The 25,675-nt window shown below is 42.9% G+C and overlaps 1 protein-coding gene across 1 annotated transcript in view; it reads right to left on the bottom strand.

Moving 5' to 3' along the window:
- Positions 1–25,675, bottom strand: part of nsl1 (non-specific lethal 1) — a 170,066-nt gene that overhangs the window by 142,604 nt on the left and 1,787 nt on the right. The window lies entirely within an intron of this gene.

Below are 25,675 nucleotides of genomic sequence, written 5' to 3' on the forward strand. Positions count from 1 at the left end.
CAATCCAACGGGCCACGCTTCCATTCGCTCACCATTCAAGCCCCCGGAATCCTGGCTCTATATGATACGCCAAAAACATTCACCACGTTCTGTAGCTTCACATAAACGTATCCGATAGAGTCAATTCAGACGTAGTCACGTTAAAAAGAGGTGCCAAATCCCTGATCATGCGCTTCTCACAACATTCATCCAGCCAGCTCGATCTCTTGTCAGTCCCCTAGCCTCACCGACTTCCAAACCTCTCTTCGTCACGCAATTATCAACCACATCCCTCCACATTCACCTTGGCCTACCTCGCCTCCTCCTCCTCCTCTCAAATTCGCTCAGAAATACGGTACCTTTTTCACCACTCTGTTGTTATCCATTCTCTCCAAATGACCATATCATCTCAGTACATTCTCTTCGATTCTGGTGTCCAACGACTTCCTCACTCCACATCTTTCGCGAATCTCATTATTTCGTATCCTATCCACCCTCTGTACTCCACACACATTCCTCAGCAGCCCCATTTCCACTGCTCTCACTTGACTTTTCATTTTCATGCCACACCACAGTCTCACATCCATAAGGTAAAGTTGGCACTCACACTCCTTCATGTAAGCCTCGTGCAGCTGCAACACTCAAGCCTCTGTTTCTTATCAAGGCCTTCATTGCACCAGCTACATTCCTTCCGTGTATCACTCTACTTTCCATTTTTTTGGGGGGACACAATTTCCTCTCCTTTTTATCACTGTACCCTGGTACGGTATTTGAACTCTCTCACCAATTTCAGTCTCTCTCCATTCACTGTAACATCGCACTGGGAGTCACCTTCTCTCTCAATAACCATCACTTTACTCTTTTCTACATTTACTCTCAAGGCACGACGCTCACAGACATCAGCAAAACTCTGTACTAGTCTACCAAGTTCTTGTCCGGTATTTGCTAGTACCGGTAGTACAGCATCATCAGCATACAACAAATTTGAGATGATAATAATAATAGTAATAATAATAATAATATACTAATAATAATAACAATAACGTACATGTAATAATAACAGCAATAATAATACTAACAACTACCCAGCTATGTAATATACTGCCAGCACTACCGTTTACATGCTGCAGTGGTGAATATTCAACAGGTGTCAATAATAAATGGCGCTGGTGTAATACTACCTGCCTGGGGAAAAACAGCACACCGAAATGAACATGGAAAATAAATAAGCATGGAAAAAACAATCATCCCCTCCACAAAAACCATTCAATTTACTATCAATATCCCTATGTCAGCTCCACGAACTCTATGGAAAAAAATAAATTAATAAGTCGCCTATTATTCCACTGCACTTACTTCGTATTTAAGAATGTCAAAGAGAATCATTTACGACCAGAGAAACATACCAAGCCACTCTCAGCTTAGCAATATTAGCCAGCAGAGGAGAGTGACAAGTAGAAGCGAAATAGGCCTATTAGGCCAACTTTTGTATCTATGGCCAGACAAACATACCATGCCTCTCTCAGCTCAGCAATATTAGCCAGCAGAGGAAAGTGACAAGTAGAAGTGAAATATTTAGCCAACTTTAGTATCAATGGCCAGAGAAACATACCAAGCCTCTCTCAGCTTAGCAATATTAGCCAGCAGAGGAAAGTGACAAGTAGACGATGTGAAATATTAGGCCAACTTTGTCCCTACTGAACAAACAGACTGGTATAACGAAGCCCTGTACAAAAGTCTAAGGTGTAGTGAAGATAGAGTTTGTCTATGTAGGCGGGATACCGACTAGGCTGAAACGGCCTAGCCTTTTCCTGTTAAAACCGGTTCCCTATGTATTATCTTGCTTCTGTGTGTGTGTGTGTGTGTGTGTGTGTGTGTGTGTGTGTGTGTGTGTGTGTGTGTGAGCTCTTTCTAAACTTTTGCTCTCATTAATGGCTATCAATTTTCATAAAATGACATAAAACAATATACCCGGTACTGCTTTAGCATCCATTTACTAACCAATATATATATCGACACAGCCTAATGCTATTCTTCCGAGTCTGCTATTATCACCTGTCTGTCATTTATCTCACAAATTCCTTATCATCCTGTCTGAAGCACTAAGTCTGATTTCTACACATCTCAATGACAAGATTAGCTGAGTAAATGTCCTTAAGAAATCGGTTATCAAATTCATAGTCCCTTCAAGCAATACAAGCAATTTCCTACTTCCTATGATCTCCAGTCTTTCAAACGCAGTGTGTCCAGGCATCTCGAAATGAACGGATCTTGACTTTGGCTCTCTTTTGTATTGTTTCTGTTTTTTTCTTGGAAGGGACGGTTTGCGGGTTCCTGGCCTTTGGTTCTTTCTTCCTTGCATAAAAAAATGACCTAAATATGTCTGTATTCTCTATGTAACTCATACATTTTCACTATACTCAGTTCATGTTAACTAGGCGTAAAGTTGCAGTCTCTCCATCTTAAACTCTTAGCAATAACACCAGAATAACAATTAAATACGGTGCTATACTCTTTGTACTCTAACTTGGCCAAATATTGTCATCTCTCCATCTTGAATGCTGAGTTGATGCAGTACATTAACTCGAACATACCGGTATGGTGTTAGTCACGAAGAAGTGTAACGTAAAGGATGCAGAGCCAGGGTTTTGTCTTATTCTGCCACTGAACTACATGAAAAAAGCTACAAAGAGAATACAAATCAAGGCCAAGTATGAGTAAAAATAGTATCGTCACGAAGAAGTGCTATTCAGGGGAAGAGGGACCGTGGCACTGTCCTATTCTGCAACTAAGGAAAAGGAAATAATGTGCAAAAAGGACTATTTTTTTTCCCCCTACTTTTTGCCAAGTTGAGGTGAACGAACTATAGGCGCAAATTTTCGCCATTTTCCAGTTCACTTCCCTCCGCTCAGTGACACAATAAGACAATACTACGGCTCATTCCACAAGACTTTTACATCAACTTGGCCCAGATTTTCGTCCTTTTCCAGCTTTTTTAACCCAATTCTGAGGCAAGACAATACCCCACTCTACATACTACTTCTTCGTGACTAGCACCGTATTCTAGTGTTTATCTATGGTTACAACTCAGTATTGAAGAGGGATACCGGTACATAATTTTGGGGGGGCAAGTCAGAGTAAAAAGGAATAGTGTACGGTAAATATCTTGTTACAACTCGTGTGTGTGTGTGTGTGTGTGTGTGTGTGTGTGTGTGGTTTCCAGCTGTATACGGGATTTGAGCTAGGCTTTGTGTGTGTGTGTGTGTGTGTGTGTGTGTGTGTGTGTGTGTGTGTGTGAGAGAGAGAGAGAGAGAGAGAGAGAGAGAGAGAGATCAAGGACGTGTAATAAAGACAAACCTAGGTGTGGGGTAGGTGGGGGTGGGGTGAGGTTTAGTGAGGCCGCAACAGAGATCAATAACCATCACGTTTCCGGGCCGGGGGAGGGGGGGGGGGAGGTAAAGGCCAGGTGAGGTACCAGCCCACAGTACCAAACACAGGTCACTGGGGACTTGTACCTTCATTCATAGGCCTACTAGTTTCCTAACACCTTCTCATAAGCGACTTATTTTGATTATGCCTTACACCCTACTTATCGTCGGTTCATCAATCTCCCTTACGTCCCAACTCCTTCTCCTAAGCGACTTATTTTGCTTATTTTACACCCAAATTATCGTCGGTTATCAATCTCCTTAACACCCTAACACCTTCTCCTAAGCGACTTATTTTGGTTACTACACCTTACACCCTACTTATCGTCGGATAATGAATCTCCCCAACACCCTAACTACTTCTCCTAAGCAACTTGTTTTGCTTACTACACCTTACACCCAACTTATCTTCGGTTAATGAATCTCCCTAACACTAACACTTTCTCCTAAGTGACTTATTTTGCTTATTACACCTTACACCCAACTTATCTTCGGTTAATGATTCTCCCTAACACCCTAATACATTCTCCTAGGCGACTTATTTTGCTTACCTTACACCCCTTACACCCCCTGTGGCGGGGGGTACACAATCTGGCCACACTATGGGGTGGTGCTAGGAAGAATAGGAAGAATACTGCCACCGTATTCCCTGCGTGTCGTAAAAGGCGACTAAAAGGGGCGGGGTTATAGGGACCCCCTCCTCTGTTTTTTAGCTCCTAAAAAGAGACAGGCCAGAGAAAGGGATGGGGGATGGAGTTATCCCCGTACCCTGAAGATTAGGTCTATGAATGTGCGTGGATGTAGTACGATTGAGGCTAAAAGGGAGGAGATTGGGAGAATGTTTGTGAGAAGAAAGTTGGATGTGTTAGCTTTGAGTGAAACGAAGATGAAAGGGAAGGGTGAGTCTATGTTTGGAAGTGTGAATGGAAGATTGTCAGGTGTTGATAGAGGAAGGGCAAGAGAAGGTGTGGCCTTGTTAGTGAGTCCGGAAGTACAGCAGTGTGTGATTGAATGGAAGGAGGTGTCATCGAGACTGATGTGGGTGAAAGCGAAATTTGAACGTGAGCTGTGGATGTTTGTGAGTGCATATGGGCCTGGTAGTGAAATGGATGAAGAAGAGAGGGAGTCTTTCTGGAATGATGTTGATGAGTGTCTGCAGAGTTTTGGAGCGAATGTGAATGTGGTAATGATGGGAGATCTGAATGCTACAGTGGGAAATGTAGCAGTTGAAGGTGTAGTTGGTATGCATAGTGTGCCTGGAAAAAATGAAAATGGGGAGCGAATGATAGCGATGTGTGTTGAGCGAGAGATGGTGATTGGAAATACGCTGTTTGAAAAGAAAGATATTTATAAGTAAACATGGGTGAGACAGGAGGGTGGAAGGGTTGTTGATAGAGCTTTAATGGACTAAGTGGTTGTGTCTAGGAATGTAATAGGAAGATTGTTGGATGTGAGAGTTCTGACAAGGGAGGGTGGAGGTATGTCTGACCACTACCTGGTGGAGGGAAAGTTAAGAGTAGGTAAGAGATGGGTGAGAGTTAGGAGGGTTAGGTGTGGCAGGGAGGTTTTGAAAGTCAGTGAGTTGGATAAAAGAGAGAAAAAGATAGAGTATCAGGAGAAATTGAAAGATGAGTGGAACGCAGTGAAAGATCGGGAAAATGGCAGTGTGGAGAAGGAATGGCAGTTATTTAAGAGTGCTGTGGTGGGGCATGCAGAAGAGGTGTGTGGTGTGAGACGTGTGGGTGGTGGTGTAAGAAAAGGAAGTGAATGGTGGTGCGAGGAAGTAAGTATGGCTGTGGCTGAGAAGAGACGTGCATATGAAGTGTGGCTGCAGAGGAAGGATGAGATGTCATATGAGAGGTATAAGGAAAAGAGGAATAGGGCGAGAACGGCTGTGCGTGATGCTAAAGTGGCAGCAGATGTGAGGTGGGGTAGGCGGCTGACAGAGAATTTTCAACAGAATAAGAAAATGTTTTGGAAGGAGGTGAAAAGGGTGCGAAATGGAGAGTCTGGGAAGGAAGAATGAGTAAAAGCAGAGGATGGAAGGATGTTAACTGAGATGGATGCAGTAAGGAAGAGATGGGCAGAGTATTTTGAAAGATTGCTAAATGTAGAGGAGGAAAGGGTGGCTGAGATTGTGGGGGATGGAAGGGAGCAAGGAATAAATGTGTTGGGAGAGTTGAATGATTCTCTGATCACGAAGGAGGAAGTGGAGAAGGCAGTAAAGATGAAAACAGGGAAAGCTGCAGGTATGGATGGGTGTGCTGTGGAATGCCTGAAGGGTGGTGGAGTGACTATTGTTGACTGGTTAGTAAGATTGTTGAATGTGTGCTTTGTGAAAGGTATGGTGCCAGTTGACTGGGCAAGTGCTTGTGTGGTCCCGTTGTATAAAGGCAAGGGTGATAAGTATGAATGTACTAGCTTTAGGGGTATAAGTCTGTTGAGTGTTGCAGGTAAGGTGTATGGTAGAGTGTTAATTATGAGAGTTAGAGAGGGTACAGAGGGAGTGATTGGTGATGAGCAGTGTGGCTTTAGGAGAGGGAGGGGATGCGTGGATCAGGTGTTTGCGGTGAGACAAGTGTGTGAAAAGTATTTAGCGAAAGGCAAGGATGTGTTTTGGGCATTTATGGATTTAAAGAAAGCGTATGATAGAATTGATAGGGAGGCTTTGTGGACTGTTTTAAGATTGTATGGACTTGATGGTAGGTTACTAAAAGAGGTGAAAAGTTTTTATGTAAATAGTAGAGCGTGTGTAAGAGTGAGAAATGCTGTGAGTGACTGGTTTCCTGTGAGAGTGGGGCTGCGACAGGGATGTGTGATGTCGCCTTGGTTGTTTAATATTTACATGGATGGTGTTGTAAGGGAGGTGAATGCAAGAGTTTTAGGTGGAGGTCTGAGTCTGGTGAATGTTGATGGTGGAGAGTGGAATCTGAAGCAGTTGCTGTTTGCAGATGATATATACTGCACTGGTGGCTGATTCAGAAGAGAGATTGAGACAGTTGGTAGAGGAGTTTGGAAGGGTGTGTGAAAGGAGGAAATTGAAAGTAAATGAGAATAAGAGCAAAGTGACGAAGTGTAGGAGGTTGGTAGATGGTAGGGGGATGAATATAGTTTTGAATGGCGAGTTGCTTGAGGAGGTAGAGTGTTTTAAATATCTAGGGTCACATGTTGCTGTGGATGGAAGAATAGATGCAGAAGTGAAGTTTAGAATAAATGAAGTAAGAAAGGTGCTGGGAGGAATGAAAAAAGTGTTCAGATGTCGTTCGCTTAGAATGGATGTAAAGAGAAGGCTGTATGAGGGTGCTGTGGTACCGACTGCATTGTATGGGGCTGAAACATGGAATATGGGTGTAGGAGAGAGGAAAAGTTTGAATGTAATGGAGATGAGGTGTCTGAGGAGTATGTGTGGAGTGACGCGTATGGATCGAGTGTGGAATGATGAAGTGCGAAGGAGAACTGGAGTTGTTCGGGAGATGGCTGGTAGAGTTGAGCAGAGGGTGTTGCGATGGTTTGGGCATATGGAGAGAATGGATAATCAGCGATTGGTGAAAAAGATAACCAGATCTGATGTGAGAGGTGTAAGACTGAGAGGAAGACCACGAATAGGATGGATGGACAGTGTGAAGAGAGCGCTGGATGCGAGAGGGATGTCTGTTGAGCGAGGAAGAGTGGCTGTGGGTGACAGAAATAAATGGAGAGAAATTGTGAATGAATGTGATGACGCAGCCCTGAGGAGATATTCTCCCGCATTTGGTCTGATCAGCTATTTCAGGTCAGGTGCGGGTAAGGGGATGAGTCTGTTATGATGTGGCAGGGGTAAACCAGTTCTGCTGTCGGGCCCTGCTGCGGATGTCACTGATTGCATTGCACAGTTGACCCTTGTGCGGTGTGGTGCGGTGAGGATCTGTCCGTTCTCCCCTTTGGGGCTAAGATGCGAATGAATGTGTTTGAATGGATGAGTAAATGGGGAGTGTGTCGTCCTGTCTCGGCTACCTCCCTTTCCTTGGGGGAAGCAGCCTAGGTATATAGATAGACCTTTCACCCGTATTCAGGTCGGTTAAGGAAGCTCCCTAACATCTATTTCTATGCGACTTACTTTGCATATTACACTTACACCCATATTCACGTCGGTAAAGGAAGTTCCCTAACACCTTTTCTTAAGCGATATATTTAGCTTATTACAACTTACACTTGTACCCTCGTCGGTTATGGAAACTCCCTAACACCTATTACTAATCGACTTACTTGGCTTCTTACACCTTACTTTCCTTCTTCGTGTTCCATAAATCACTGTAATGCGACCATATTCTACACAAGTAGCTAATGTACAAGAGAAAACTGGCCAGCCACATCCAAAAATAAAATAAATCGCTAAGTAAGAGGTGCTAGGATACGAGAATACGAACCGAAGTGCAGTTAAGATTGAAGGGTTGATCTGACTATACTATTTTTACTCTAACCTGGCCTGGATTTTCGTCCTTCTGCAGCTTACTTCACAAATCTCTGTAACAAGAAGGGATAATGAAACCGCTCCACACTTTCCATGGCACTTCTTCGTGATTAGCATCATAATCTAATGTCAAACTATTCTTACAACTCGGGAATGTTGACGTAAAGATGAGAAAGCCAAGTTAGAGTAAAATGAGTAGGTATAGTAACCAAGGAGACTCATTCCTACTAAACAGATACGGCTCACTGATTAATATGCAACTAAGACTTAGTATTGAAGCTGTATCAGTGGCCAGATTGAAGGGTAATTTGACTAGTAACCAAGGAGACTCATTCTTAATAACTAAGACTCATCCGTACCGAACCGATGAGCTACGGTACCTAATGTGCGTTCTCTCTCTCTCCTGTCCTACTTCCCCGACCCACCTCACACACACACACACACACACACACACACCTAAAACGGGGTCACGCCATAACTGATCCGGCCACACAGGATCTAGCCTAGTTCGCCCTTGTCCTCCTACTCCACTTATTCTTCCTCCTCCTCCACCTTCTTCTAAACCCCCCCCTCCTTTTCTATACCTCCTCCTCTTGATTCTTCTGCTCTTCCTCATCCACCCGCACCAGCATCGCAAGTTCATCTGAATGTGAACCCAGTGGACTGGAGGCTGACGCTTTCCTCTTCTTGCACTCCACCATCCTCCTTCCGGGGGATAGGGAGGAAGCTGAGGGACGTTTGTATTACCGGGCAGTGGAGCCGCATGGTTATACCAGTGCCACCACATGAAGGCGTCTCTCTCCAGCACCACACACAGGTGTATAAGTAAAGATAAATACTAGCTACACAAATAAATAATGAACAAACTATTATATATACCGGTATAAACTGGGTTCGTAATATTCCAGGCTATGGTGGCTGTGACTGTGGTACCGGAAGCTGGTAGCCAAGTGTAGTCTGACTACAGGATGTGGATTAACTAGTAACCATGGAGACTCATTCCTGGAGTGTGGATTAACCAGTAGGCTAACCAAGGAGACTCATTCCTGGAGGGCGTAGATTAACCAGTAACCATGGAGACTCATTCCTGGAAGGTATGGATTAACCAGTAACCAAGGAGACTCATTCCTGGAGGGTATGGATTAACTAGTAACCAAAGAGACTCATTCCTGGAGGGTGTGGATTAACCAGTAACCAAGAGGACTCATTCCTGGAGGGTGTGGATTAACCAGTAACCAAGAGGACTCATTCCTAACTCACAACTAAGGCTCAACGAAATTCACGCATCCACGACCTACTGTATATTTACATAGGGATGAATTTCCGTCATGTAGCAATAAATAAATAAATAAACGAAATCCAATTATTATTAAAGTTACAACGCCAGTACCTAAAAAAAAGGCAACACTATACACAGCTCTGTCTCTCGTGTATAAAAGGTACACTACACTCTCTCTTGTGTAAAAAGGAAACATGACCGGTACTTATTACTCTCCCTCTCATTTTATCCTCATCTGTGTAAACACTACACACTCTCTCTCTCTCTCTCTCTTGTATAGGAAGGACACACTACAAACTACGGTACTCTCTCTTTTGTGTAGCAAGGAAACACTACGCACTACTCTCTCCTCACTTGTGTAAAAGGAAACATTACCTCTCTCTCTCCCACCCCGCCAGTATAACAAGCCAAAACAAAGCCCTGCCATCAGCAACACGACACATACCATCACTTTCTCAAACCATCAAATCCATCTTTATATGCTAAAACACTACTTAAAAAAAATAAACATGTAACTATATGAGAGAGAGAGAGAGAGAGGTACGAATGGCGCGAGAGAGAGAGAGAGAGAGAGAGAGAGAGAGAGAGAGAGAGGTACGAATGGCGCGCAAGTGTGTTGAGAGAGAGAGAGAGAGAGAGAGAGAGAGAGAGAGAGAGAGAGAGAGAGAGAGAGAGAGAGGTACGAATGGCGCGCAAGTGTTGTGAGAGAGAGAGAGAGAGAGAGAGAGAGAGAGAGAGAGAGAGAGGGGGACGAATGGCGCGCAAGTGTGTTGAGAGAGAGAGAGAGAGAGAGAGAGAGAGAGAGAGAGAGAGGTACGAATGGCGCGCAAGTGTGTTGAGTGAGAGAGAGAGAGGTACGAATGGCGCGCAAGTGTGTTGAGAGAGAGAGAGAGAGAGAGAGAGGTACGAATGGCGCGCAAGTGTGTTGAGAGAGAGAGTGAGAGAGAGAGAGAGGTACGAATGGCGCGCAAGTGTGTTGAGAGAGAGAGAGAGAGAGAGAGAGAGAGAGAGAGAGAGAGGTACGAATGGCGCGCAAGTGTGTTGTGAGAGAGAGAGAGAGAGAGAGAGAGAGGGGGGGGGTACGAATGGCGCGCAAGTGTGTTGAGAGAGAGAGAGAGAGAGGTACGAATGGCGCGCAAGTGTGTTGAGAGAGAGAGAGAGAGAGAGAGGTACGAATGGCGCGCAAGTGTGTTGAGAGAGAGTGAGAGAGAGAGAGGTACGAATGGCGCGCAAGTGTGTTGAGAGAGAGAGAGAGAGAGAGAGAGAGAGAGAGGTACGAATGGCGCGCGCGCGCGCGCGTGTGTGTGTGTGTGTGTGTGTGTGTGTGTACTGTATAACACACACACGTGGAAGGGAAAACGCTGATCTCTCTCTCTCTCACACACACACACACACACACACACACACACACACACACACACACAATGCTGATCACACACACACACACACAGGAAGAAGGAAGGGAGAATGCTGATCACACACACAAACACACGGTATAATAAACTGTTCACAGCTTTGTTTAATGATTCTTCCACTTTAAAGTAATAGTGTACAGCTCTCTCTCTCTCTCTCTCTCTATTACTCGCTGAAAGGCTGTGTTACGGTAACTTCAGAGTCCACAAAGAAAGTGATCCGCCTACAGGCAGCCTTCGGCGGACTTCGCTCGATGTCTAAAGGCCAGAAATGAGTTACAACTCGGAAACCGGTGGCCGGATTTGACTGGAAAATGTTTAAGTTGGAACATTTTAGCAGTATCTTGCTCTAACAAAAACTGCTACACTATGCACCGTTTTTACTGTTACAGTAACAAACGGACAAACCAACAAACATACAGAAATAGGATCTTTATAATCAGATAGATAGACAGATTGATAGAAGATATCGTTTCTTCATTCTCTCTCTCCTCCTTCCCCAATCTCTCTCAAGCACGGTTTATCCTTTCTTAATGCTCCCTACCCATCTCTCTCTCTCTCTCTCTCAAAGTACGGTATATCCTTTCTTGATGCTCTCTCCCCTTCTATCTCTCTCATATACTGTGTGTGTGTGTGTGTGTGTGTGTGTGTGTATATATATATATATATATATATATATATATATATATATATATATATATATATATATAATTTTCTCGTTCCATGATTCTCTCTCTCCTTATTCTCTAATATAGCCATATCGTTTCATGACTTTCACACACATACACACACACACACACACACACACACACACACACACACACAAAACCTTATTTTTACACTTCATAATCTTCCTCCCGGCCACAGCTCCACATATACTCTCGCTTTCACTTTCTCTTCTTGGCAAGGGTGCCACGCTCTCTCTCTCTAACTTTTTTTTTTTCCTGCTCACTTTATTTTCAGTTAACACACTCCTTTCATGACCTAACCCCTTCCCCTCCCCTCCCTCCCTTCCTTCTCTCTCTCTCTTTCTCTCTCTGGCAAATCAATGAATATGATTTATACAGCGAAATGCCAGACTTAGGTAAGTCAAAGCTAAAAGTAAGGGGAGAGAGAGAGAGAGAGAGAGAGACTAATCTCATCTCGTTTTCCTATCACCTCCCTGTGTGTGTGTGTGTGTGTGTGTGTGCAGGAAAAGTACTGGACAAAAACTGGCCAGCGACCGTGACCCTCAAACAACCAAACTTACCTCCCCCTCCCCCCTTTCCGTCTCTTCTCTCCTCCTCCCTCCCCCCCCCCTCCCTTCTTTCCCTCCCTTTTATTCCTTCTCTCCCTCCTTTCTCCCCCCCCCCCATTCAGGTACTTCCTTCCGCTCCACACTTCCTCTCCTTTCCGTACCATCCTAGCTCACTCCTCTCCAACTTCCACACTTTTTCTTCACCTCTCCTCCCTTTCCTTCTCCCTCCCTCCCTCTTCCTTATCATCCCTGTCTCCATTTTTTTTTTTAATGCAAGGAAGAAGGAACCAAAGACCAGGGGCCTGCTAACTGCTCCATCCAAGAAAAAACAAAAACAAGATAACAGAGACACAATTCAAGATCAAATCATTTCGAGATGCCTGGACATACTGCGTTTGAAAAACTGGAGATCGTAGGCATTAGGAAAAACAAATAGAGGGAGACAGTTCCTGAGCTGACCTGTTGCATACATGAACGACTAGGTGTAACGGTTAACTCTTGTATGATTAGAGAGCTGGACAGGAAAGGGATGAGAGTTTGTTGTTAGACGGGTGCTACGTGTTCGCCGTAGTGGTGGAGGGATGCAAGCAGACAATTAGAGCAGCAGTGACCATTGAAGTAGCAACAGAGAAGAGATAAAGACGCAACGGTGCGGCGAAGAAACAGGTTGAAGGGAGCCAATAAGAGAAGAGTGAACGAGACGAAAACCCTTTGACTTACCCTCTTCTTCCTCCTCCAGTCTCTCTCTCCTGTTCCATTTTCCCGCGCTCTTTCCGATCTCCAAGCTCTCTCAACCCCTCCTCCACATTTTTTTTGCCTCCTCCTACCTTCCCCTACATCCCTTTCTTTCTCCCTCCTCCGTCTACCCCCTATCTCTCTCCCCTCCCAAGGCCAATAACACTACCTCCTCCATCTACCCCCCTCCTTCCGCCCTCAGTGCTTTCTCTCCCCCTACTCCATCCTCGCTGACTCCTCTATAACCTAAACACTCATTCTCCTCTTCTGTCTTCTTCAACCAGTTCAATTACCTCCCCTCTCCATATACGATTCTCTCTCTCTCTCTCTCTGTCCCACACACACACACACACACACACACACACACACACACACACAGCCCATCCACCATGAAGCAAATATTTACCGGGAGGGAAGCCTGTATTGCACAGTGGTTCCCTCTACCCACCCATCTCTCTCTCTCTCTCTCTCAACTACCACGTATTCTTCATACTCTATAGCAGGCTTAGACTCGTGACACCATCGACATTTCATCCCAAATAAATAAATAAACAAACATAATGGCAGCCTGATGATGAAGAAAATAACGTGAAAATTCATCAGCTCTTTTCGACTCGATCGTTTCTTATCGGGAGAGAGAGAGAGAGAGAGAGAGAGAGAGACTGTGTGAGTGTTTTGGGGGTGAATGAGTATCTGCAGAGGACGTAGAAATGAGGTCAGTGGAAAATTGAGTTTGGAAGGAAGCGGGTAAAAAAAAAAAAAAAATGTCTGGGAGGAACCGTGAAACAAAAGCGAGTCTATATAGCGTGAAAAAAGCGAGTTTGGAAGAAAGCGTAACCCCCAAAAGCACAGTAATGTGGACCTGCAGAGGAGGAAAAAAAGAAGGGTCTTTAAAAATAATAAAAGGCCATTCAGAACAATATAGTGTGGGACGGGATGTAAAAAAAAAAAAAAGAAAAAAAAAGAAAAAGAAAAAAAGGAATCTAGTGACGAAAAAATTGTGGGACTTCAGGGATGAGAGAGAGAGAGAGAGAGAGAGAGAGAGAGAGAGAGAGAAAGGCCTGCAGATGGGTCGTGAAAATTGTGGAGCTGAATAGGGACTGTAAAAGAAAAGGGAGCAAGTCTGAATAAGGGTTGCGAATCTTACTGGAGGTCGTGAAAAATGTCATTAAGGGTCGTACAAAAATGAGTCTTAACAGAGGCCGTGGAAAAAAATTAGTGTCTCAACAGGGGTAGTGGAAAAATGAGTACGAGTCGTGAAAGTCTTAATAAGGGTCGTGGGAAAATGAGTCTTAATAAGGGTCGTGGGAAAATGAGTCTTAATAAGGGTCGTGGGAAAATGAGTCTTAATAAGGGTCGTGGGAAAATGAGTCTTAATAAGGGTCGTGGGAAAATAAGTCTTAATAAGGGTCGTGGGAAAATAAGTCTTAATAAGGGTCGTGGGAAAATAAGTCTTAATAAGGGTCGTGGGAAAATAAGTCTTAATAAGGGTCGTGGGAAAATAAGTCTTAATAAGGGTCGTGGGAAAATAAGTCTTAATAAGGGTCGTGGGAAAATAAGTCTTAATAAGGGTCGTGGGTACATGAGTCTTAAATAAGGGTCGTGGGTACATGAGTCTTAAATAAGGGTCGTGGGTACATGAGTCTTAAATAAGGGTCGTGGGTACATGAGTCTTAAATAAGGGTCGTGGGAAAATAAGTCTTAATAAGGGTCGTGGGTACATGAGTCTTAAATAAGGGTCGTGGGAAAATGAGTCTTAATAATGGTCGTGGGTAAATGAATCTTAAATAAGGCTCGTGGGAAAATGAGTCTTAATGTGGGTCGTGGGAAAATAAGGAAGACTTAATGAAGGCCGTGGAAAAATGAGTTAATAAGGTTTTTGAAAAAATGCGTGTGTAGGGTCGAGAAAAAATTAGTCTTAACAAGGATTGTGAAAAAATTGAATGTTGATGTCATAAAAAAAAAAAAAAAAAAACTAGACGAAGAAAGTGATGGCCTGCAGGTGGGGGGTGGGGGGGGTTGAGGCATTTATTAAAAAAAAAAAAAAAAAGTTCTGAATAGGGGTCATGAAATAAAACATGAAATAAAGTAAAATATGACAGCTTCCGGTAAAACAAAAATAAAGAGCCTGCAGTGCGACATGAGTAAAAGAGCTGAACTGCTAAGAGGAAGATGTAGCTAAACAATAAATAATAATACGCCCATAATAATAACGTAGTACTGTAGTAGTAATAATAATAATAATAATAATACCGGTAATAATTCATCATTCATCCAATCCTACATTGCACCATGAGGAGAGTAGGAGCCCGGGGCTAGGCAAGTTGGTCCTGACATTTAAGATGAGAGTGACCAGCCTCACGCATCCCATAATGGTATTAGGCTACATGAGCAATAAACCCTAACCACCCCTTGGATATAAACCTTCACCGGCTCAATCCGACTGGAGTACCGTAATTACCCACCGAACCACCAGGGGCCAAAATTTGGCTATATGGTTACCACCCAGCGTAGTAAATGGTTCCCTGGTGCACAGGAAACCATTTGGCTTGTCACTCACTGTAGTCACCCACAGGCAGAAGGAAGAGGAAAGAATGAAGGAAAGGAATACAGAAGAGGCAGTGCAGTCACCCGTAGGCAGAAGGACGAGGAAAGTATGAAGGAAAGAAAGAAGAGTATGGAAGAAATGAAGGATGGAGGAGAGGAAAGGGCAGACACCCGAGCCCAGCACTACATCCAGCGAGTGGATGGTGAGCGCTCCCACCTACCACAATAATTAATAATAATAATAATAATAATAATAATAATACATAATTTAGAGGTAAGAAAAGTGCAAGACCAGAGGGAAAAATGTGTCGCGAAAAAGTGTGGGCCTGAGAGGGACGTGTGTGTGTGTGTGTGTGTGTGTGTGTGTGTGTGTGTGTTTAAAGTGACTGAGTAAAGGCCTTGGAAAAAATATACCGATATATATATATATATATATATATATATATATATATATATATATATATACAGTATATATATATATATATATATATATATATATACAGTATATATATATATATATATATATATATATATATATATATATAAACAAGGATTAAAAAGTCTGGGCCTGTATGGGAGACTGGTTATAAAGTGGCCCTATATAAGTAATGAGAAATTAAGGTCAGCAAAGCGACACACACACACACACACACACACACTCAAGAGAGAAAACAGACATTAAAAAAAAAAAAAGTTAACCTACACAGGGATGAAAAAATTGTGGGTCTAGAAAGAATCAAGAAAAAAAAGAAGTGTTGAGAAAGTGTAAAAGTTGCAGGCTGACACTGAGAAGACGGGCGGGGGCAGCTCTGACAGGGCTCAAAACGAGGAGATTAAAGTTGGTGTACTCATTGCTCCATGCCACACACCACCACCCACACCACACACCATGTTATACCTACACACTCACACACACACACACGCTGTTCCATGTCACATACCACCACCCACACCATGTTATGGCTATACCAGCATAACAATATAGCTGACAAACACCATACCACATACATCATCGCTAGCCTATTTGGTTTTCACACACACACACACACACACTAAAACCCACCACCTTTTTCCTTATCTAACTCCATGAACACACACTATGATTAAAATTAAAAAATCCCAGCATTTCCTCTTGGGCTTAAACTTTCAGCACCAACTTTCCTATCCTGGTCAATTCTTTCCTCCTTCAACACTGTCAGCATCCCCCACTACCACAACTACGGTATCATCACTACACCATAACAACAACTATTACTAACTACCACCATTTGCCCACAACTACTATCACTACCACAGCTATCACATCCATGACTACAATTACTACCACCATTACCACTACTACCAGCACTATCTCCACAACTACCAGTACTACTACCACCATCACTATCACCACAACTATTATTAACTACCATTACCACCACTACCAAACTACCTAAATTACTGAGCCCCTTGATTGACCTTTTCCACACAAAAAAAAGGCAGTCAAATCAATAGTTAATACCCGGTATATATCGCCAAATTAACTATACTCTTTGAACTCTAACTTGACCTAAAATTGCTCTCTCTCTCCTCGGATGCAGAATGCAGTTATAACAAGAGATAAATATTAGAAAATTAAAGTATAAGACATAGGATGCAATGGAAAGAATTTAGCGCCGTGCTATTGTCTTCTGCCACTGATGTACGTGAAATAAGCTGCAAAGAGGACGAAAATCTGGGTACGGTTAAAAAAAGAGTAGGCTATATTGGCTATCTCGCTTCACTACAAGTCCTTTCACTTCAACTTGGCCTAATTTTCGGCCTTTTACACCTCACTCCTAGGCATAAACATACAATATTGAGGCACTACATTCTTTCCACAGCACTCTTTCGTGACTAGCATCATAATCTAGTGTCAATCTTTCTGTTTTCTCTGAGGTACAACTCAACAGAGAAAACAGAAAGATGGCAAATTTAGACCCGTTATTTTCGTCCTTTCACAGCTTACCTCGTGGCATAAACAGACAACACTGCGGCACTACATGCTTTCCATAGCACTTCTTCGTGACTAGCATCATAATCTAGCATCAATCTGTCGCTAAACCATATCATTAAAGATGGAAGGATGGCAAATTTAGACCAAGTAAAAGTGAACAGAGTAACCTTCAAGCGGGTAGGAAGGGTTCTTTGCTATCTCCCTATTATTGCCAATCTCTCTCTCTCTCTCTCTCTCTCTCTCTCTCTCAGGTACGAAGTCTCCTTAATTACTGGTCATATCTAACTTCCAATTTGACTATACCTGGCCATCCAATCAGCTGCACGGGGTCATCGATGTCAGGTTAGAGTAAATGAAACGTGAATCCAAAATGTAAATGAACTTCTGACCACAAATGTACAATTATATATATATATATATATATATATATATATATATATATATATATATTACGGTATTGGAGGGACGCCTTCATGTGGTGGCACCGAAATGAACGAGCGGTGGAGTTACGGTTATACACCCGTCCCTTACAGCCCTCCTTATCTCCTGACATGATGGACCGCGCAAGAAATGTAAATACTTCAACCTGCAGCCCACCGGTTACGTTCAGATAAGCCTAGGGTTGCAGCTACTACCATATGTTAAGAAAGCAAGACCGGCTGAGCTGCACATCTTCCCCAACACCAACTCAAAGGGCCTGTATTCTCGTCCGTTTTTCACTGGCACCCTTTCACGGGCGATTTATTTTGCAAAATTAAAAGAACCTCTGTGTTTCACCCACACATCCATAATACCGACATAAAACTGCATAAACAACGATGAATGTTAACGTTCTATCTGCAGGAAGAAATTAGTAAGGAAGAAGTGTTTGTAAGCTTCCCCACTCCACGAGAATATGGAGTCACCAAACTCGTCTCCACCCTCCGTCCATCACCTTTACAAAAACCAAACAGGCATACAACCCTCAACGTTATACCCATACTTCATACCCTCTAGCATCACACAACATCCTCTCCTCTGATAAACTATGTCTATTTGTGCATTCTGTCTTATTTAAGGTAGAGAATATTAAGGAAGTGTCAACTACGTTGAATACCGTGGCCAGAACTTGGTATATTTTTACATCAGTGCACCATTGATCTAACTTTATCGTTCACTTCAAAGTACCCTACACGAATATCACTCAAGTTTATGACCGACTCGTATGACTATACAAGGCACAAAAAAAATCTTAAGATATAAAATGAAATAAGGCAAGATTCTCCGGTAAACAGAAAAGACGTAGGAGAAATAACGAAAAATTGTGAAAAGCGACCAAGAGAAGAGAGTAGTTCATCGATTGGCGGGAAACGCTGCTGCTGTGCCATATCTCCGAGCAAGCAGTGCGCTGTTGCCGAGTCACCGAGCACCAGCACGTTGGATCACTTTCATTGCCAAGAACGTCAAGTACCAGAATATGTAAATTAATCCTGGCTACATTTCTCACATTTCGTAGCGTTACAGGTCGGGTTCAGAGATTACCGTAAATGATAAATAGTAATAATTCATCTGTTCTCGAAATAGTAAACAGGAACTACGGTATATTCACCCAAAATACACTTAAACCTTTCTGAACTTGCCAAAAGGTGACACGATGTTGTGGTTGAGATTTATGGAGGAGGAGAGGAGGAAGGTTCAGGGAGGAAGAAGGTTTGGGGCCACGCGGTTCAGGTTTTGAGGAGTGAGCAGGGTGGTGGAAGCTCTCTCTCTCTCTCCAAGCCGGCTCACACTCAGGAATGGGGCAGCTGGCAGGGAACACAAACACATCACCATCTCCACCCTTTTTTACTCGAACCTGGCCTAATCTTGACAACTTGGGTGCTGAATCGCAAAAACAGATTAGCACTAGCATATGATGCTAGTCACCAGGAAGTGCTACTGAAAGGACGTAATGCACTGTACTGTCTTGCTGCTCCAGAACTACGTGAAACAAGTTATAAAAAAAGATGAAAATCTGGATCAAGCTAAAGTGAAAGGACTAGCTATAGAAAAGAGCAGGGAAGAAGTAACCTACGGAACAATTCTTTTCCCCTCTCTCTCTAACTGACGGAATAAGGCTACACTCCCTCAAATACATCTCCAGCATAAACAAGCATCTATAGCGGTTTATTAGCACCAGAAATTGTTTTGAGAGAGAGAGAGAGAGAGAGAGAGAGAGAATGTGTGTGTCTCTCACTTGCATTCAATCATTTGGTTGCGAAGTCCATGATAGGGAACAGATCACAAACAATTATCCACGAAATCATATTATTATTATTATTGTGTGTGTGTGTGTGTGTGTGTGTGTGTGTTTAATTGGCTATGAGGTGTACAACTATAACGGAACACTTCACAGTTATCCCCAAGATTATTACCATTACTACTACTACTACCACCGGTATTTGTGTGTGTGTGTGTGTGTGTGAGAGAGAGAGAGAGAGAGAGAGAGAGAGAGAGAGAGAGAGAGAGAGAGGAATTTTGTTTATCCTTCTCTCTCTCTCTCTCTCTCATACACACACACACACACACACACACAAATGCTGTTTCAAGTGTTTCCCTTTCCCCTAGTAAGTGCAATTTAATTTGCCCAAGCAATCAATTAAATAAACTTGACCAGATGGCAACCTAAAGGGAATAGAGCCACACACACACACACACACACACATGCAATTTGGATATGAAGTTTAGGTCTCTCAATTTCAACTGGTATCAACACTGCCCCACTTATACAAACTTTTCCCTTTCTATCCCTCAAGAGACTGGAGTAGCGAAGAAGTGCAATTTCAGCCTGCAGTCTACTGGGTTCACGTTCAAATGAGCCTAGGACAACAACATGCTTACTCCACCAACTCCTAAGCCTAATCCATCAATCCCACGCCTAATCCGTCAACTCCCAAGCCCAATCCGTCGATCCCCAAGCCTAATCCACCAATCCCACGCCTAATCCGTCAATCCCCAAGCCTAATCCATCATTCCCATGCCTAATCCGTCAATCCCAAGCCTAGTCCATCAATCCCACGCCTAATCCGTCAATCCCAAGCCTACTCCGTCAATCCCAAGCCTACTCCGTCAACTCCCAAGCCCAATCTGTTAATCCCAATCCTAATCCGTCAATCCCGAAGCCTAATCCATCAATCCCAAGCCTAATCCATCAACCCCAAGTATAATCCGTCAACTCCCAAGCCTAATCCATTAACCCGACGTATAACTCGCCAACTCCCAAGCCTAATCCATCAATCCCCAAGCCTAATTCATCAATCCCAAGCCTAATCCATCAATCCCCAAGCCTAATCCATCAATCCCAAGCCTAATCCAGCAGTGGTACAGGAAGGAGTGGGGTGAATGTATAGTTTCTACACGCACAATTATGAAAACCCCAACATAATACTCTGGAAAGTGTGCTGGGTTCCATATATCGCACCACTTGGTTCCGAAAGTTATTGCTCACTGTTTCAAAATCCACTGTTCATCTCCTTACAGACTGTGATGATGTGGATTTAGTCGTGAACAGTAATACAGGTCAGGCTGTGGTATTATGAAACTTACATTACGCTGTGAAAAGTTTGGGCCCTGAACCTCATAGGCCTATCGCTTAGTTTCTTTAGGCCTAGTCACTGCCCGTTATCTTTAGTTGTGAAATCAATCAGCATTTATTGTAGCAGTAGTAGTAATATAGTTTAAATAATAATAACAATAATAATAATAATAATAACAATAATAATAGTAGTAATAACAATAATAATAATAGCACCAATATAGGGAGAGAAATTAAGCAACTGTACAATCGCCTCCATTTATAGGTAGTACAAGGGGTGTTGTTGGAGGCGTTATGTGACAGTCGTGTATTTGTTTACATGTCACGTCTACCGTGCTGGAATAACCCCGTCCGTGTGGTGGTCAGACCAGAGTGCACGTGAGATGGACACAAATTGACTGATGCTACAAAAGACCCCGAACACCACGTCCTATAAAAGTAGTAGTAGTAGTAGCAGCAATAGTAGTAGTAATAGAAGTAGTAGTAGTGGTGGTAGTAATAAGGGTAAGTGTTGTAGTAGTAGTAGCAATAGTAGTATATTGTTGTTCTTATTTATGTTGTAGCTCTAGGTTAATCTATGTGTAAACCCAGTTGACTGCAGGCTAAAGTTACTCCTCTGCTGCAAACAACCATACTTCTTTGGGGGATAGGGAGGGAACTGAGGGACGTTTATATAACCAGGCAGATCCACCGCCCGATTATATCAGTGCTATCACTTGAAGGCGTCTCTTTTCAACACCTGAGAGAGAGAGAGAGAGAGAGAGAGAGAGAGAGAGAGAGAGAGAGAGAGAGAGATCATTGAAGTGTGAGGGTTAAGGGCCGGACAAAAGCACAATGTAAACATGGCTTTATCTTATCTTGACTGGAAGTGATATCGAATCCTTCGGTGACCTCAATATCAACTGCTTCGACTTAACTGTCTTTAATCAAATTCACACACACACACACACTATAAAAAAAAATCCCGTATAGCTTACAACTACACACACACACACACACACACACACACACACCGCTCGCTGGTGCAGTGGTAACGTTCCCGCTTGCCAACTGGTGGACGGGAGTTCGCGCCTCGCTCAGATTGCGAAAAGTTTCACTGACGAAGTGGGTGGTTACTGTCCCCCTCGAGCAAGGGGACGGGTGTGTGCGTGTGTGAAGGTCACAGCCTAGCCCTTAGATGGGACTATTTGAGCTCTCAGCTCCCTTCCGGGAGGGTAAAAGCTGACCATCACGACCATCAAGTGATCCTGACCGACCCGGTGAATTACACACACTATAAAAAAATCCCGTATAGCTTACAACTACAAACTGCACACACACACACACACACACACACACACACACACACTAAGAACACCTGCTAAAAGCGTCTCTCATCAGCATCAACACTAGTTACGCATGGAATATATGGGTAAATAGCACAAACCTTCCTAAAACCATCCTCACTATCAATTTTAGATCATAGCAGCGTGGAAAATGCAAAAGATGTGACGCCGTATTCTTCAAAATTCTCAAGTTTAAAACCCGTATTCTACATAGCATACGGTAGGAGTCGTAGGAACTCTTTCTTAGTGGATTATTTTGCATGTTATGCTCATTAGTTTATTTTGCATATTACACCTTAACATTCTCTTGCAGGTTTTATATATACTATATACCGGTATATATATATATATATATATATATATATATATATAGAGAGAGAGAGAGAGAGAGAGAGAGAGAGAGAGAGTTTTGATTCATAAAATACAGAGATACTGAAGTGTAATGTGCAGCATAAATCACTAAGTAAAAAATGTCAAGAAATTTCCACAGCAACTCTGAATAATTACGACGCTAACTTGTGGATATTACTACGGTATGTTTTAAACCTCTAGCTGGCTATCAGTTTTTATTTTCCATGTTTTTATTTTCATTCACGTACCTACCAAAAAATATACCTTCATGCGGTGCCAAACTAGAATCCATATTAAAGTAAGAAAATACCATATGATTTTTCTGCAATACAGCATTCTGCCACTGAAGAGGGGACAAAGCTATACATTATTTAACCCCTACACTTCGGAGTTACATGGGCCGATTACACCTGTCAGGTGGTACAGGTAACCAGAACAAAAATAAAATAAATGTGGTACAGTTTCTAAAGAAAAATAAATGAATAAAAATAAAGGAGGTACGGATAACAAGGGCAAAATAAATAAAAGCAAACAAAAAGGCAACCAACTAAAGGAGTAAAGGTACAATATGCAAAATAATTTGCCTACGAATAAGTGCTAAGAAGTCTCCTAAGCAAATTCTTAAGGCAACAATAATACTCCTGGCCCGGCAAGACGATGACACGCAACCCGTCTGTACCCAAAGTCACTTCTATATTTTGTCCCAGTAGCTACTTTAAGATACCGTACAAAATAAAAAGCTACGGGAAAGGTGTTAGGAAGCCCCTTAAACTAATCTCTTCCTGCAACTATACCCGTCATAACTTGGCCCAGAATTTCCTTTTGCTGCTCACGGGTACTTCGCGTAGCTCAAGGGTAGAAAAAGACAATGCAATAACTCTACACCATTTAACAGCACTTCTTCGTGACTAGCATCACAAACTAGTGTTAACTATTGGGCAAGTAAAAGGAGTATAATTTAGTGTATATAATCCCAGTGACACGCGACCAGTCTCTTCACCGGCAAAACAAGGCGAGTAAATCTTAGTAGTTATCGTGATGCAGAAAAAATCGCTACCAGAAAGGCATTAGGAAGCTCTTGAAGCAACCGATAATACTGGTGGTTGTGTAATATTCTCCTGTTCTTTATTCTCAGTATCGGTAGTTACTGTAAGATGTAGAATAAATCGCAAAGGGAAAGGTGTTAGGAAGCTTCTTAAACCATCGAGAATACAGTGACACGATTCGTCTGTTCCCTGGCAACCGAGTCAGGCATTAGTTGCGAAGGGTTGCTCAGGTTAGGTTGGCAGGTCTGGTTGAGAGGGTGCTGACATAACACTGGTGCTACGTATAACACACACACACACACACACACACACACTGCATCAATTACCCTAGCAAATATAGCCAACATACATACACGCACACGGCATCAATTATACAACACACACACACGCACTGCATCAATTAGGCCTACCCTAGCAAAAATAGCCAACATACATACACGTACACGCCATGCCATCAACTGTACAACACACACACACACACCGTAAATAATACATACAGCAGCCTCTTTAATAAACACCAATAAATCCTAAACACGACTAATTTCTCTTAAGGTTTATGTAACAATTTCCGTAGCTCATGCAGAGACAATTACAATTAGATGGCCAGTGAAAGGTTTGCTCTGTGTGTGTGTGTGTGTGTGTGTGTGTGTGTGTGTGTGTGAGAGAGAGAGAGAGAGAGAGAGAGAGAGAGAGAGATTCCAGGTACTCCAAATCTCGACCCCTTGATTCCGATGACTGTGTGTGTGTGTGTGTGTGTGTGTGTGTGTGTGTGTGTGTGTGTGACAGGCTTCACTGCACTTCCTTAGCGATATAGGCTACAGTATTTTTTTTTATTACAGATTGCTCCTTCCCTGTATGTTGTCTATATCTTTCCAAAATCGCCTCAGTTTGCATACGAGAATATTTAGGAGCAAAAGGAAAAATAAATCGGCAAGAGAGATGTGTTACGGTCTCTCAAACCACTCAGAGGCCATTATATAGAACTTATCTTAGTTTGCATCAGTAGCACACGAGAATATTAAGGAGCAAAAGGAAAAGTAAGTCGCTAAGGGAAGTGTGATTTTTTTTTTATCTCAGTTTGCATCAGTAACACAACGGCATATTAAGGAGCAAAAAGCAATCTAAGTCGCTAAGAGAACGTTTTTTTTCTTCTTATCTTAGTTTGGATAAGTAACTCATAAGCATATTAAGGGGTAAAAGGCAAAATAAATCGCTACGGGAGATGTGTTACGAGGTCCTCTGAATACGAATTAATGTCAGCGCGTGTGAGCGTGGTACAAACGTCTGTGTCCTCGTTGGGGTTGGCAGGCCTGACCACCTGACCTTGAGCCCGCCAAGGTTCACGGGTTTAAATGACTGGAACCCACCTACCCACTCCCCTTCCTCTTCCCCCCCCCTTTCCTTCCCCTCCTTCCCTCTCCTTTCTCTTCCCCTCCCCCTCTCCCTTTCCTTCCTGGTCCCCCTCCCCCCTCTACCTTTCCTTCCCGTCCCGCTTCTCCCTTTCTTTTCCCCTCTCCCCTTATCCCCCTTTCCCCTTCCCCCTCCCCCACCTGTACGGGGTTAATCTACTGTCACCTGACCCATTTTTCATTTCCTTGTTGGCAGCTTCAGACGATTTTACTCAGCTCAGGAAGGCTATGAGAAATCACCCTACACCACAACCCCAACAGCAAAGTTGTCACGTGACTTTTTCAACTTTATTATTACCTTCAGACGATTTTTTCCCGAGCTCAGAAAGAACAGTATAAGCCTACCTACCTACTATAACTTACCTACCTACTGCAACTTTCCAACCTAACGTACCTACCGCTCCCGTACCCCACCAGCAAGGGGGTTAAATCTATTCAATGTTTCCTATATTTCGCTTTAGACACGGCCTGTATTCTCTTAAGCAAGCTCCCTAACACCTCTTAGCGATTTATTTGTGGATACGGTGGGTTAATACAATTTTGATGGTTATTTATGCAGAGTAGGGATATTCGAATCATTTAAACACCACAAACGAGGATAACAAGATAAAATAAGCAAAATAAATCGCTTAGGAAGATGTTAGAGAGCTTCCTTAAACGACGAAAATAAAGGCCTTGGCATAGCACATACTGTAAATGTTCACTTTATATTAGTAAAAAAATTAATAAATTAGTGGAAGGAAGGGGTTTAGGAAGAGAGTTTATTTAGACTGCTTAGACGAGAAATCAGTTTGGTGTCTAGAATAATTAAAACGTATGTGTGTGTGTGTGTGTGTGTGTGTGTGTGTGTGTGTGTGTGTGAGAGAGAGAGAGAGAGAGAGAGAGAGAGAGAGAGCGGTAATTCCACAGGTGGGGTAGCTGGTGTTAATGTACAGGTGCAATGGTGTGT

This window comes from Coenobita brevimanus, chromosome 99 (assembly GCF_032717465.1).
Source record: "Coenobita brevimanus isolate Jiangsu-jjx chromosome 99, ASM3271746v2, whole genome shotgun sequence".
In the NCBI taxonomy this organism is placed as follows: domain Eukaryota; kingdom Metazoa; phylum Arthropoda; class Malacostraca; order Decapoda; family Coenobitidae; genus Coenobita; species Coenobita brevimanus.